General features: G+C 36.0%; 1 protein-coding gene across 2 annotated transcripts in view; it reads right to left on the minus strand.

Moving 5' to 3' along the window:
- Positions 1–12,998, minus strand: part of LOC109431464 (scoloptoxin SSD552) — a 59,984-nt gene extending 46,986 nt beyond the window's left edge. Inside the window, exon 1 of one of the 2 annotated variants that reach the window (XM_029862058.2) lies at positions 12,634–12,998. The gene's annotated coding sequence lies outside the window, so the exon portion shown is untranslated. The remainder of the gene's footprint in view (positions 1–12,633) is intronic. The other variant, XM_029862059.2, reaches the window with a different exon arrangement.
- Positions 12,999–14,666: the final 1,668 nt, after the last annotated feature.

Consider the following 14,666-nt stretch of genomic DNA (forward strand, 5'->3'; position numbering starts at 1 on the left):
GTTGGGATATAGAATAAAGGGGATAACAATAAAAATGCAACTTAAACGAACAGGTTGTTTTATGGGTATGGTCTAATCTAGACAATGCCATTTACGTATGAACTGAAGTTATCATCTAAATCAATGCTGGATGTGACCCTACTGTAGTATCTATATGGCCATATGACTATGAAATCTTCTGCACGAGCCATGCAGTGTTGATGACAAGCATGACAAGTCTACCTCCGCGCGCCGAACGCTAAGGCTATAAGCGACCAGCCAGCAACCGGAAGAAAGTCGTTCTTTTGCCAGGCAGATAACATGACATAATGTGATGAGGTGTCTCCGTTGAGCAATGATACCAGTAGGAGACCGCCAAGAAACTTCCTATTTAGTTAGATTTGCACTGATTCTTTTCTTGGGTTTTCTTACTGCACAACACTGCCTATGATCGCATATCAGTCCCATATGAATAGGAAAACCAGCAAATATGGGACTGATATGCGATCATAGGCAGAACAGTTTGTACGTGTTGCAAATGTGGTGTCACTCCGTTGGACATAAGGACTAGGGAGTTATTAATGTTATGTGGATGATTATGGTGTAGAAGGGCGTGGATGATATGGATGATTTATGCATGGAGAATGGCATGTGCAATTGATATTAATCATTCACTGAAACATACAATTATGTATGCTTGATATTGAGTTTTGCATACTACATACTCAAAATATCAAAAAAGTATGCAAAAGTACAATGTCAATAAACTACGGAAATTCCTTTCAGATCCTCAAGGGTTTAATTTTGAAGGGATTTGTCCACGCGTTCAGGTATTAGTAGGTCAGCTCCAGAGGCACGTTCTCCTCCATTTGGAAAATTTGTGCCAATTCACTCATATGCAAACTTGAGTTTTTTACACGAAAAAGTAACGATACAACAGAGGAAAAGAGAAGCCACAAATCTTCAATTTGATGTCTCCCGTGTCACACTCTCAGAAAGCGACTGAAAGGTTCACTGATTTGCAATTTAATCGCACTTCAAGTGATCATCTGATCAATTAAGCGATCCATACACATACTAGCAAACCAAAGCAAAGAGTTGAATTCCATAGACGAAACTTCTAAAAGTTTTTTTAATAGATAGTCTTTAATCTCCTCAAGAAATTGCCTACTTTTAGGCGTTATTCAATGAAACCGGCTTGGTAACTTTCCATGAACTCAAAAGAAACAAAACAAACAGCGCTCCAATCCTTTGTTTTTCGTAGGATGAAAATGGGTGCCAGATGCTTAATAAAGGAATCAATACCCTATATAATCATCAACCACATGATCATTTTTCCGTTAATTGGCTGTTGAGGAAATGAAAAATAGCACTAGGGGCATAATGGACACCCTAAGCAAATGAGTATGTTGGGCCTGTATAACAGACAAAAACTTAACATATTATCAGTTGGCTTACAACTTTAACTTGTTTCCTACGTATTTTAATCATTTACAGCAGGTAGAATGTCAATATTGTGAAGAAATAATGAATTGTAAACCGAATGTTTTTTGGGGCTGGCAGGAAAGGTACGGGGCGAAATGGACACCCATCGGGGCATAATGGACACCCCTGCATATTTTATGCTATATCTTTGATAATATCGACCAGTTAAGTAATTTGCCTACGGAGATCAATACCACAGATATAATACTCCATCTTAGACGAGTTTACATAACATCAAAGTTAATCAAATAAGTTTTAGGCTCAAATAATCGGACTGATTTTTTCCAAACTCTCTAAAACGCCTGTACAGTATGCAACGCGCGTACGTTCATTCATAATTGCCAGTGTTCATTTCGCCCCGAATCGACTACAACATTAAAATTGCTATTTTGAGTAAGTTCTGGTCAAAAATATAATACTTCATACATTGATAAATCTGTGTATACTTGTAGATAAGCTAATAATTCACTTGTTCCAAATACATTCAAACACTCGTAATACCTTATTTGCTGCTGCTTCGAAATTATAAGAAATCCACCATATGAAAAACATTCTTCAATTTCAATGATATTTTGGTTATTTTGAAGCAATATAAATGGTACTTTTGAAAAATATAACAATGGCTTGTTATATTTATACTATATTTACACTTATGCATTAAAAGTTTTACATAAAAGTCAACGGTTTTGGCAAAAACGGGGGTGTCCATTTCGCCCCGGGTGTCTATTATGCCCCTAATCCCCCTACTTGATGCAGAATTCAAACGTTGTAAGATGCCAAGCGCATTATATGAAATATTTCAAATTACAGATACCTCAAATGTTGCGCGACACTCACGCCTCACGCGACACCAATCTCAACCTGGTAATAAAATGTAGCGCCTGATGTGGTTTCAGTTGAAACAGATGGACTTGATAATATGATCGGCCAACGAAAGAATAAATAATTGCATGAAATATTCGACGCATCAGTGTTAATAGCGCTAATTTGAATATAAATTTATGATATCTTACTTTATCTCTTTAATGAATTTCACGCGTAAATCGTGATGGCTTGTTTGAAAGAAGAGTCAGTCATTTGGGGGTTAGTATACTGCCGTGAATCGCAAGATATAATAATATAAAAAGTAGGCATTGAGAAAATGGACACTGAAGATTTCAAATTCCATTAGTATGTGAAACTTATTAAAATCACCACGAATTGATAACTTCTGTGAATTTTCACAAAATGTTTCAAAAGTGAAAACGTAACTGTAAAAAATAACTCGCTAAGATTGTGTTCGGTTTGTACTGTAGGGTACACAAGTTTGTAATGGGACTGACTTGCGATTACTTTTTATTATGGGACAATCTGACTTGATATTGTTTTTCGATTTTACTGAACAAACTACACTCCCGATCAAAAGTTTGGGGTCACCCCCTCAAAAACATGTAATTTTTTCAAGCCCATTTCTACGCTTATTTGCGTCCGATTTCAAAATCCTAGGTTTCATTCAAAAGATAATAAGTCAAATAAACATTGAACATGATTTAAAAGAAACTTTTTCAAAAAAAATTGTATGTAAACTTAACCAAAAGTTGCCAAATTTTCTAAAAAATGAAAACAAACTTACGGAAGTGTCGCTGGAAATTAGGTCGACCAAATTTTAAGATGAGATGGCCGATACATCATTTTGAGGGGTGACCCCAAACTTTTGGTCGATGGCATCAAGGATTAATTTACTTAATAACTTTTTTTTAGTTTTGTAAAAAGCAGTTGAAAGCTTATAGAAAATGGGTTATATTACCGCTCTTATCTTAAAATTTGGTTGACCCAATTTCCAGCGATACTGCCGTAAGTTTGTATTCATTTTTTGAAAATTTTCCAACTTTGGGTAAGTTTACATACAAATTTTTTAGAAAAAGTTTCTTTTAAATCATGTTCAAAGTTTTTTTGACTTATTATCTTTTGAATGAGACTTAGGGTTTTGAAATCGGACGCAAATTGGTGAAGATATGGGCCTAAAAAAATGACATGTTTTTGAGGGGGTGACCCCAAACCTTTGATCGGGAGTGTATATGTATATTTTTATTCACGCAGCTGAAAGATCATCCGATGAAAGGTCGAAAACAGTCATTAATTCAATTTTGCCCAAAATGCACATGGGACTGACTTGCGTTTCACGGCAGTATAGTGCAGGAGGATAACCCACAGACCATGCTGAGACGTGTAGATTCCGCTCTGGTTAAGTGTCTTGTCGTATCGAAAAAATGTTCACATTACTGTGCTTGCCACATTAGATACTAATGCAATTGTGGTAAATTGGAGTTTCTAGCGGTATCGAGTCCAAGCTACTGCATATTCTGAATCTGCTGACACCTTATACTGGTTAAAGCTCTGAGACGATGTTAAAATGTACATAAATCTAAGTTTCATGCTATAACTATTCTAAAAATTAATTTGGAGTTTCCTCAAAATTTACTCATTTATTTTATGCACGATGTCTAATGTCTATGGTACATTGAAATCTCCATTTAAGTAAATGCATGGCTTATCGAAAATAATTTTTACCGTGCAAGCACTCAACTATACAGTTTTATAATTTTTGACTAATCTCCTCAGTCACGCAAAGTGTTAAAAATATAAAAGTGTTTAGTTTTATCATTGCTTGTAAGGTAAAAATTATTTTCGATCAGCCATGCATTTACTTAAATGGAGGTATGAGTGCCCTTAGTAATCTCATGTTCCCAAATTCATCCTATTCGAAAACAAATACAAATAATAAGAAACAAAACAAATACCGCTTCATTCCTTTGTTTTGAGTAGGTAGGATGAAAATGGGAGCCATATGCTATTAAGGGAACCAATGCTAATGTTCTATCGGGGGTTATTTTCCCATATAATTTTTGGGGGAAAAGTACTAAAAAATGGGTATTTCTCAAAAAAATGTTCTAGAAATATCGGAAAAAAAATATTAAAATTGCTCTTCGCAACCACCGATTCCCAACTTTTTTCCACTCCAAGCAACCACCGATTCCCAATTTATTCCCTGACACTGTTTCACGTTTTCATCGATATTTCATTGTTGCGGACATTGCTCATCTAAATCTATCAACGTTCTTAGACTTTCAGCTTTCTGATGCGAAAACCGAAATTTAATGATAAAATTCTAAATGGCGATCAAACACAAGATGGCTTTTTTGTTTTTATTAATCGTTATGTATTCGACAAACTTTTTTCTACACCGTGCTTTTTAAATGGGCGCTGGGTACCCGGGTACTCTGTTGGCCACATAAGCAGAGAGGTCAGATTATTTTCATCAAAAATCTGTATCAATACAGATTTTTCTGTATCGCTTTTTTTAGAAATAAAAACCAAAAAAAAAATTCTGTATCGCCGTGTTTGAGGGTATAGCAGACACCGGGAGTCCTAGATTTCAATAGAAACTAACAAAAATGTACTACTTTTTGACGATTTTAAATTTTTACTGGTATTTATTTTTCTAAAACAAAGAGACGAACCAGCCAAGGGCTGAAAGTCTCTCAAATAAAGATAAATCAATCAATCAATTTCTAAAACAAGTGTAAAAATGTACAAATTTTCATAAATTCTGCAAAGTTTAAGTAGCAATTTCCAAAGTTTTCAATGAATTCATTGAAAATTACTTCAAATTTTATGCTTTCTGTAGAAATCTGTATCACATTTCGAAAATGTGTATTTTTCTGTACTCTGTATCTTGTCTGTATGGAAGGTAATAAAAAAAATGTAGGTGTCCAACTCAAATTCGACAAAAGTGGTAGGTACACTCCTATGCATCTGGGCCTCTCAAATGAAAATTCTATACTTTCCCTTCATATGAATGTGAAGTTTTGTATGTTTTTTTTTTATTTAGTATTTTTATCTTATCTTATTTCTTATTCAGGAATTTTAACTTAGAAATAATTTTGCACACATGTTGTTGAGCTATTATGTGACTAGGCGCAATTTGATGATCAATCGTCATTTTTTGTCACCTCGCTTCATCAATTTAACCCAACCAACAAGTTTTTCATCCCTTTTCATTATAATCTAGCAAAATTATCAAAATCGAAGACATTATGTACAGCGACCTGGTTCCATTAAATCCTGTATTTAATACCCAATTGCTGGAGAAATCTCAGCAAGAATTTCTGAAATAATCCGAGTAGAAATTTCTGGATACTCAAGGGAAATTCCCAAAGGAATCCTGGAAGAAATCTCTGAAGGAATGACGAGAAGAAGTTTTATAGAAATCACTGGAGAAATCTCTGGAGGAAGCCTAGCAAGAGTCACAGAAAGGAAAATGGTATCCTGGGTGAAACCTCTGAAGCAAGTATTTTTGGAGGAATCTCGTTAGGAATTTGTGGTGGGATTCAAGGAGGATTTCTCCAAAGATTTTTTCTAAGAATGCCTCTGGGAATGCTTGACGGGATACACAAAAAAAACCTGCTAAGATTGCCGAAGAAATTCCATCAAGGATTTCTCCAGGAACTCCTGGTATTCCTCCAGAGAGTCTACTTGAAGGTTGCCCATGAATTCCTCCCGGACTTTTCCAATCATAAATACCTCCAGGAATCTATACGGAAAATCCCGCAATAGCTCCTCTAATGATTTCTTCAAGGGTACCTTCAGATTTAATGATATTTAATGCAATCATCCAACAAATCCCGTTTCTCTAGATATTCTCCTTTAGGCACCTCAAGGGAATACACCTGAAATTTCTCCTATGGTTCCTTCAGAGATTTCCCCAAGGATTCCTTCATGAATTCTACCTGGGATTCCTCTAGAATTTCAAGAATCAAGAATTTCTAGAATCTTCTGGAATCACCACTAGTTTCTTGCTGGAATTCCTTCAGCAATTAATGATGTAATTATTTAATGGATTTCTTGAGAAATCCTAATGGGAAGCCTATTGTTTTTGGAGGTACTGCTGGGATTTCTCCAGGACTACTACTAGGATTTCTTGCGGCATCTTTGGTATTAATTTTTCGGATTTTTTTTTTCGGGTTTCCTATATAATACCCACAGGAATCCTCCAGGAATTCCTGGACCCTTAACCCTCAAAGGCCCAGGACAAACGATTTATTGTCAATTAGCTGATACTCAGGATTTGCAAAATATAAAAATAAGCGGTTTTCACTACAGTGCTAGACATTTGTTTAGCCGAAGCCCAACAATTTTCAAAAAAGTTCCGGGAAACTCAAACAAGAGATTATATGATACAACTTTTTTTATTGCAGTGATAGTATGTATCTAGTACTGTTTTATGAAAATGTGATACATCATACTATGTATATACACTGAAGCAAAAATGAAGATAAAACCCCTTCAAATGTAATTTTTTGAGTAGACATTTTTTTTTTGGTTTTTATTTTTGTGTATTTTATAAAAATAAAAAAAAAAACCTAGATATTCGTTTAACCGAGGTAAATGGAAAGATTATTTACAGATCTCCGAAGAATGTGTTGTATTAGGTATACTTAGAAGCCTTCTTTGAAAAGTATCACTCATGTCATTGAACCTAGAATTCAAACACGAGTCGTACTTTTTGCCAAAAAATATTACAGGATCGTAGCATACTTTTAGGCGTTTAGATTCTGTCTCAATTTACAAAATTTATTCCAATTTGTAAAAGCACGTTGCGCTAAGAAATTAACGGCCATATTTAGATTCCACTTTAATCGATCTACTGAAAATAAACAGCTTTTTATTGAAAAAATAACCAAAGGCATTGAACCAGGGAACACCTATTTCCGATGCAAAATCACAACAATGACAACTACCCGGTGCATGGAGTACAACTCTTCCCATCAGCCATAGTGAAATCAGCTTATTTTTATTTCTTATAGTAGCTGAAAATTAGACAATCAAAAATTAATAGTTTATCCTGGGGCTTCAAAGCTTAAGAGCAATAATTGGAGATATTTCTGCTGAAAATGCTTGACAAATATTAGCAAAAATTGCCGAAGAAGCTCTAGTATGGATTCCTGAGGGAATTCTAGCATTACTGGATGTATGCCAAGAGGAATTCATGAGAAATCCTTGGAGAAACCATAGCAGGAACTTCTGGAAGAACTGCAAGAGGACTCCTTTGAGGAACCCCAGGAGTAATTCCCGGAGGAAATCCTAGCAGGAAATTACGTAGAAACTCCAGCAGACATCTTCTCTAGAGGAAGTTCAAGAAAAGTTGCTGGATAAATATTTTGAGAAATCCTTTTGGAATTCCTCCAGGAATGCCTGATAGGTTTCTGCTAGACATTTCTTCTGGGATTTCTCCGTACATTTCCCAAGGATTCTTCCAGAAATTGCACCGATGATTGCTTTAGGGATTTTTGCAAGGATTATTCTAGGAATTCCTTTCAGATTACCTCCAAAAAATATTATTGTGATTCATTTGAATTTCTCCAAGCATTCTTGTTGTTGCTGGTATCTTTCAGGAATTCCTGGAATATTTCCAGCAGGAATTGCTACAGGAATCCCAGCAAGACTTCTTGAAGGTTACCCTCCAAGAACTACTGAAGAAATCCCAGCAGTATTTTCAACAGAAATTCTCAAAGGAATCCAGGATGAATTCCCAAGAAATTTCCATTATGAATACAAATAGGAAGAAATTAGAAGAGTCCCTATAGGAAATCTAAAGGAATCTCTGGAAAAAAGCAGGGATTACAGAATGAATTCCATCAAGAATAAAATTAGTTTACAAAATAAAATAAAAGTCGTGAACTTATATCAACGACCAACATTTTTGATGCATAATTAAATGTTGCTTTCGAGACCCTGTTTTAAATTTTTTTAAGTAGAATTGTTTTAGGGTTTTTCCTGAAAAAATCGAGTTTTACAGTTTAAAAAAATATGGATTTAACTAAAACTCAATATCTTGTATTGCAGTCAACTAACATTCAATCTTTTTATGAATATAAATCTTTTTATAATAAATTATATTTAGATTTTTTTTTATAAAAAAAGATTGAAAATTATATATGTGTCGGTTGCCTGAACACAGTTTTTGCGTTAGATTGGTAGACGTTGAGATATTGGAAGATTTCCTTAAATTTTGGCAACATTTTCAAAAAAAAATATTAAGATTTGTATTTGTAACGAAATTTTTTTGGAACACTACAAAGGCATTGTTACTCCCGATGTGCACCACCAAATTGGACATTGGACGCCAATGTAACGGAAAAGTGTTGCTAAACACTACAAATGCGTCTTGTCCCACAAATGCTCATTTTACTTCCGCATAGAGCCATATATTTGTGAACTAATAGGGTACGAAATGTAAAATGGAGCAATACAAATGCACTAACCACAAACATACAACACATAACATAACATTTTTGTTTTTAATAAGAAAAGAACAACTTGTTTTTTTCTCAACGTTCTATTAAAGTATAACATATAAGCGAGTTACAGTAAAAAAATCAGCTCAATCGGTGCATTTTTTTACGGAGAATGAGGTGCATGAAGAGAGCAACTTTGCTTAAAAATAGAACAAAAATCGATCTCCAATCGTCAGCCTTGTATGGAAAGTCGAAAAAATGTCCGCACTACTAAAAATGATTATCAGCCTGCCGCATTCAAAAATTCTGTAAACTAGTGTAATTGGTAGAATGCCCGCAATAATTTATAGAGCCAATCCTAGAGGAGTTCTTGGGTTAAATCCAAGACAAATTTCTTGAAAAATCCTTGGGAAAATCTCCGGGGGAACCACATAAGGAATTCCTAGAGGAAACTGAGCAGACATTCTTGGAGAAATTCCAAGAGAAATTTATGAAAGAATCTTTTGAAAAATGAAAACAAAATATTGAGGTATTTACCAGCAAAATCATAGTTTTGAATAACAGATCGACATTTCAACGAACCACCAATAAGTCTTTATTTATCTTAGAATAAATGAAGATGGCCTTGTATTGACACTTGAGACCTAAAATAAAGAAATTTTCACGCAATCCTGTTGGAAATCCAGATGTAATCTAGAAAAACTTCTGGTGTACTTGCATATTGAGAAACTCATTGAAGATTTTTTGATTTTTTTTTTATCCGAATAGTTAAGCGAACGCTTTGCGACTAAGAAAACGTTTGCGGCTTTCATGTGATATTTCTGAAGGACACCTCCTCTGAAATTTTGTAAGAACTGTTGTACAAATTCAACACTGAAGAATTTCTAGTAGTATAAATGTCATTGAATTCATTGAATTCGCTAGAAAAAAATTGTGAAAAAAATTCTTGGAGTATCCTGTCGAGCAATATCTGGAGACATATTTATTCGAATTACTAGAGATTTTTTTTTTTTGAACCATTGTAAACTTTATTAAAGGTAACATGAAAAACTCCTGATAAATTGTAAAAATTGCAAATCTTTTATTCTTAACATGAAGAAGTCTCTAGGGAAACCACTGTCATAACTTTTGTCCCGGAGAAATTGTAGAAATTTTCTAAAAGCTCTTGTAGTATTTTTTTGTGGGGACTAAACTTCTTTTGAAGAAATTTTGAAAGAAGTCTTATGAGCCATGAGCCATTGCATTGTATAATAAAATATTTGGAGAAATTTCTGGACAAATCTGTGAAGAACTTTATGGAAGAAAAACTTTGAATAAATTTGAAAGGCATGCAGGAAAAATCTATGAAACAGGAGCAGTAATCTAGACTAGAAGACCTCCTGGCGCAACCCTGGGACTAATTTCTAGAAAAAAAAAAAACCGATTTAATCCACCTATGGTGAACAGAACCCTTCTCACACTTATTAAAACTATTGTTGTATTATTTGTATTTAACATATTTATTTTGTGTGATGGACCAAAAGTTCTAGAAAATATTGTGGATTTGGCATCTAGTGGATTGGTTTCCAAAATAGCATCATGGACCAAGGACTAAACTACCAGAAATGCCAGACACCTCCTAAAATCTTGTATGCAATGTTTAAAAAATAGGTTACATATTCTGGAATATTGTATCTTTTGTTAACTGCCAAAAGATCTTGAATCAATTAACAATAAGGTAAGAAAATCAGCGAGATACACTTTGTCTAATATCTTTTAATCAGTCGATTAAATTAGATCCGAAGTACTTGGTATTCGTGGTCATGGTGTAAAAAGGACAAAAATGATATATCTACTAAGTTAATCAGTTTTGGCATTAGCTAATTATTTTGGCTGTCCGTTTCTTGCATTTTTCCCACAATATATAAATTCAAAGCTTTCATTTAACATATTGTTAGTTTTCATAAAATTCCTGTGTATTTGTAATTTGTTATTTATAACTTTGTTGAAAACAATTACCTGCTAGTATACACTTTGTATGAGGACAGCATTATTTATTGAAAAATTATTTCCCATAGACTGGTCAAAAACTAATGCAAGATAACAAGTGAATATAATAATGAAAAAGAATTTATTGAAATACTCTTCGTAAGATATCTCAGTAATCAAATGTCGAATCGAAATAAAATTTCAGGGCCTTATACAAGGATATTGTAGCTTTCATTTGGTGCTTAGAGAACCCAAATCAGATGACAGACGGCTGAGATATTTATTATGGTACCCTTGGTCAAAAATCTCTCAAAAAGTTAACCTGTATTACTCCCAAGTACTCTTTGAAAGATATCTCGGTAATCAAATGTCCAATCCTAATGAAATTGTATAGGGTTCTACTAGAATGGTGTAGCTTTCATTTGGTGTCAGGATAACCAAAATCGGTTGACAGACGGCTAAGATATTTATTATGATACACTTGGTCAAAAATCTCAAAAAGTTTAGTTGTATAAATCCTAAGTACTCTTCGAAAGATATCTCTGTAACCAAATGTCCAATCGAAATAAAATTTCTGGGCGACCTACTAGGATGCTGTAGCTTTCATTTGGTGCCAAAAGAACTCAAATCGATTGACAAACGACCGAAATATTTATTATGATACACTTGGTCAAAAATCTTAAAAAGTTTAGATGTATGACTCAAAAGTACTCTTCGAGAGATATCTCGGTAACCAAACGTCCAATCGAAAAAAAAATCAATAGCGTTCTACTAGGATGTACTATCATTTGCTTGCAAGAGAACTCAAATCGGTTGACAGACTGCTGAGAAACGTGCGTGACTTTTTTTGTAACGCACATACACACACACACACACACATACAGACATTTGCTCAGTTCGTCGAGCTGAGTTCATTGGTATATGAGACTCGGCCCTCCAGGCCTCGGATCGAAAGTCGGTTTTTCGAGCGATATTTATACCCTTCTTATGGGTGTAAGAAGGGTAAAAAGACAGCCAGGATTCATGGATGAACTCTCAAACAAATGTCCTGTACATAGAATCCCTGATTAATGCAAAGAAACAAAGTAAGAACAGTTGTAAATTTGCATGTACTGAATAAAAATAGACAACTTTCAAAAAGGTTCACGGCATTTCTTTTGTAAATCATGGGTAGGACAATATACTGACTGTCTTACCTATGGAGTTTTGTGCATTACCCACTCCTAACGCCTTTGAAAAGATGTTCATATTTTATCACTCCAACATGCGAACTTCGATGAATTATATCGAAGCTGTTAGATTTATGCATTTGCAGCCAGCACATCAAGGCACAAAAAATCTATATCGAAAATTTCCTCCATCGGACGGGTGTCACACCTGTCGTTTCCGGGTTGGTCAAATCACGAGCTCGCTCACTGGTCTAGTTTGACAACCCACTTGTTTGGAGATGCATGATTCAGTTTTGTCAGTCGACAACTCTACCTGAAATGCCACTTTTTCATTCACGACCAGCTCAAGGATTTTTGGATGGCTATTTTTGCAATCCTCATAGATGCAAAATTCTAAAGTCAACTGCTTCAAGGACTTTATAATTATGACATACGCTGATATAACTACCATCAAGTAGCGTTTCGTTGGGTTATATGTCACAGATTCACATTTCGTTATTTTGTCTTCGTAATTGAGTTTGAGACAAAATTTAACTTTTTAAATTAATCAGGGCTGTTGTATCAAGTCACAACAGTTGTTTTCACTGCTTTATCACCTTGTTCCACTTTGCATATGTTCTTCTTAGCATTTCATCCACAAGCAATCACCACCATAAGTCCAAACAATAGGATTTCATCGATAAATCAACACTCTCCTAACAAGATTCAATCTAATCCCCATATTAATCAACTGCCACTAGAAAAAAAAAATTTACCCGCTGCACTGAATCGGAAGGATCAATCACGACCTTTCTGTTCGAGTCGTATATCTCCTTCTTTTCTCCGCTTCTCAGCCACGAAACACACCTTCCTTGCACTGAACGAATATCGCGCGGTTGGCAATAAAATAACGCGAACAGTAACGAACTGAAAAGATGTCGGCTCTTAACCTGACCACGAAAAGTCAGCACAATGTTAACAGGTAGACAGGCCGGCGTCTAATGAGAAAAAATATCGAACGACAAAGGCTTATATAAAATATGCCACCTGTTGGGTGCCTTCTTGATTGGGACGCGGACGACCGACCGGACGACGCAACCAGCGATCGCGCGACCGCACCGGTGGCGATGATCGTGCTCTGATCTTCGAAGGTGACCACCGTAGCACGACGATCGACCGACCGACCGGCTTGCAGATCGCCACCGCCGCCGCCGCCTTTGCAACGCACGCTGTCGATCGGGTCGGAAGGGTGAGCGTCGTCGTCTCGTTCACCCGATCAACGCGACGCGTCCTCACCGTCCTGCCTGCCTATAGCCTGGCAGGCAGGCAGCAGTCGATGGTCAATCTCAGTGTTGGAGGATTCTTGCTCTGATGACTTGCCGGTCGCGTTTTTCAATTAATTATGATAGCATAACCATCGAAAGAAACGTTGTTCATTGATTGCTTCGGTTGGCAACACGGCCGGCCATGTGAACGCGGAGCAGCCGATGATGGTGGTTCGAATGAATGACCAGAAAAAGGAGTGTGACATTATAGCCTGCAAAAAGTAGTTTAACCACTGTTCGAGACCGTCGAGCATCTTATTCGGTTAGTAGTGGAGGCAGCACGAGGGGTCATCAGGCTGGACTGGTTTTCCGAGCGGAAGAACCAGAACCGCGATGAGTTTTGGATAATGATTCAAGGGTTTCCTACAAGCGTGCTGTGGTGTGCAGGAGGAAAAAAGCTGACTCCTTGAATGATGCACTACTTTTATTAATTGTTAACGTTGTTGGTGGGAAATAACATGGTGGTTGTTTGTAAAATAATTGCTGATTATATCTCGCGGGATTTCTTTGCCTACATATCGAGTTTCGTTGAACCCTTCGTTCGATAGTTTTTGTCCCACATAACCAAACCCAGCAATTTTACAAAAGCAACTCATTTTCAGCTCGTTAATACTCGTTGAGCTACCTATAGTAAGTACCGCTCAATTATCTACTTAGCGTGATGCGTGGTCCTGAAGAGGCTCAAAATTGTTTGTGTTTTTGTTTGTACTTACTTTAATTAACGTTTGATACTGACGGTGTTGCTTCAACTTCCTGCTCGAGGTAAGAATTTGATTGATCTCAAGCGAACTCGCCCCCTTATTGCTTGCTGCCTTAGCAGGTGACCGTTAGTTTGATAAAGAATAACAAAGACACCTGCTGTCGTCACTAATTTGAGTTATGGGCACATTCTAACCGCGATGATCGATGTTTTGACCTTCCTTTCGTTTCGAGCAGTGTGGAACTGTTTTGAAGTGATGAATTGATCTGACAAAATAAAGCTTGTGATTATGTCAGATATTCAATTCCGGATGCTGGGTTGCGTATTATTGAAATTATATCCAATCAATTTTAAATTTTCGGTAGTAGGCAAAACCATTAATTATAACGTAAGTTTAGAAATCACTTGCCTACAATTGCGTTTTAAATAGAACAAGAAAACTAAACAATTGTTTACTGATACAGATGCTAATTATAGACCACCATGTGCAAATAACGGAGCACTAATTGAAAACTGTATCCCTTGAAGTTTTTTCACTGATTCTGTCAAACTTCTCTGATAGTGGAAAGAGCTCCATATAGTATATTTGAAGATGCCGTACGGAATACAAAGTGACTTCTCTGAGAATCGAATCTATTGCAAATCGGAACAAACTCAGAATTGTTAACCCGTTTGTCCCCAGACTTCTGGACGGAGTAAGGCCGGTGGGTCACTAGGTCAATCGGGTAAAAATAAGGCCAAGTACGATTTACAGCACCATAACCTTCTTCTTAACAAAGTATTT

The sequence above is a fragment of the Aedes albopictus genome, chromosome 1 (genome assembly GCF_035046485.1).
Source record: "Aedes albopictus strain Foshan chromosome 1, AalbF5, whole genome shotgun sequence".
NCBI classification, from domain to species: Eukaryota; Metazoa; Arthropoda; class Insecta; order Diptera; family Culicidae; genus Aedes; species Aedes albopictus.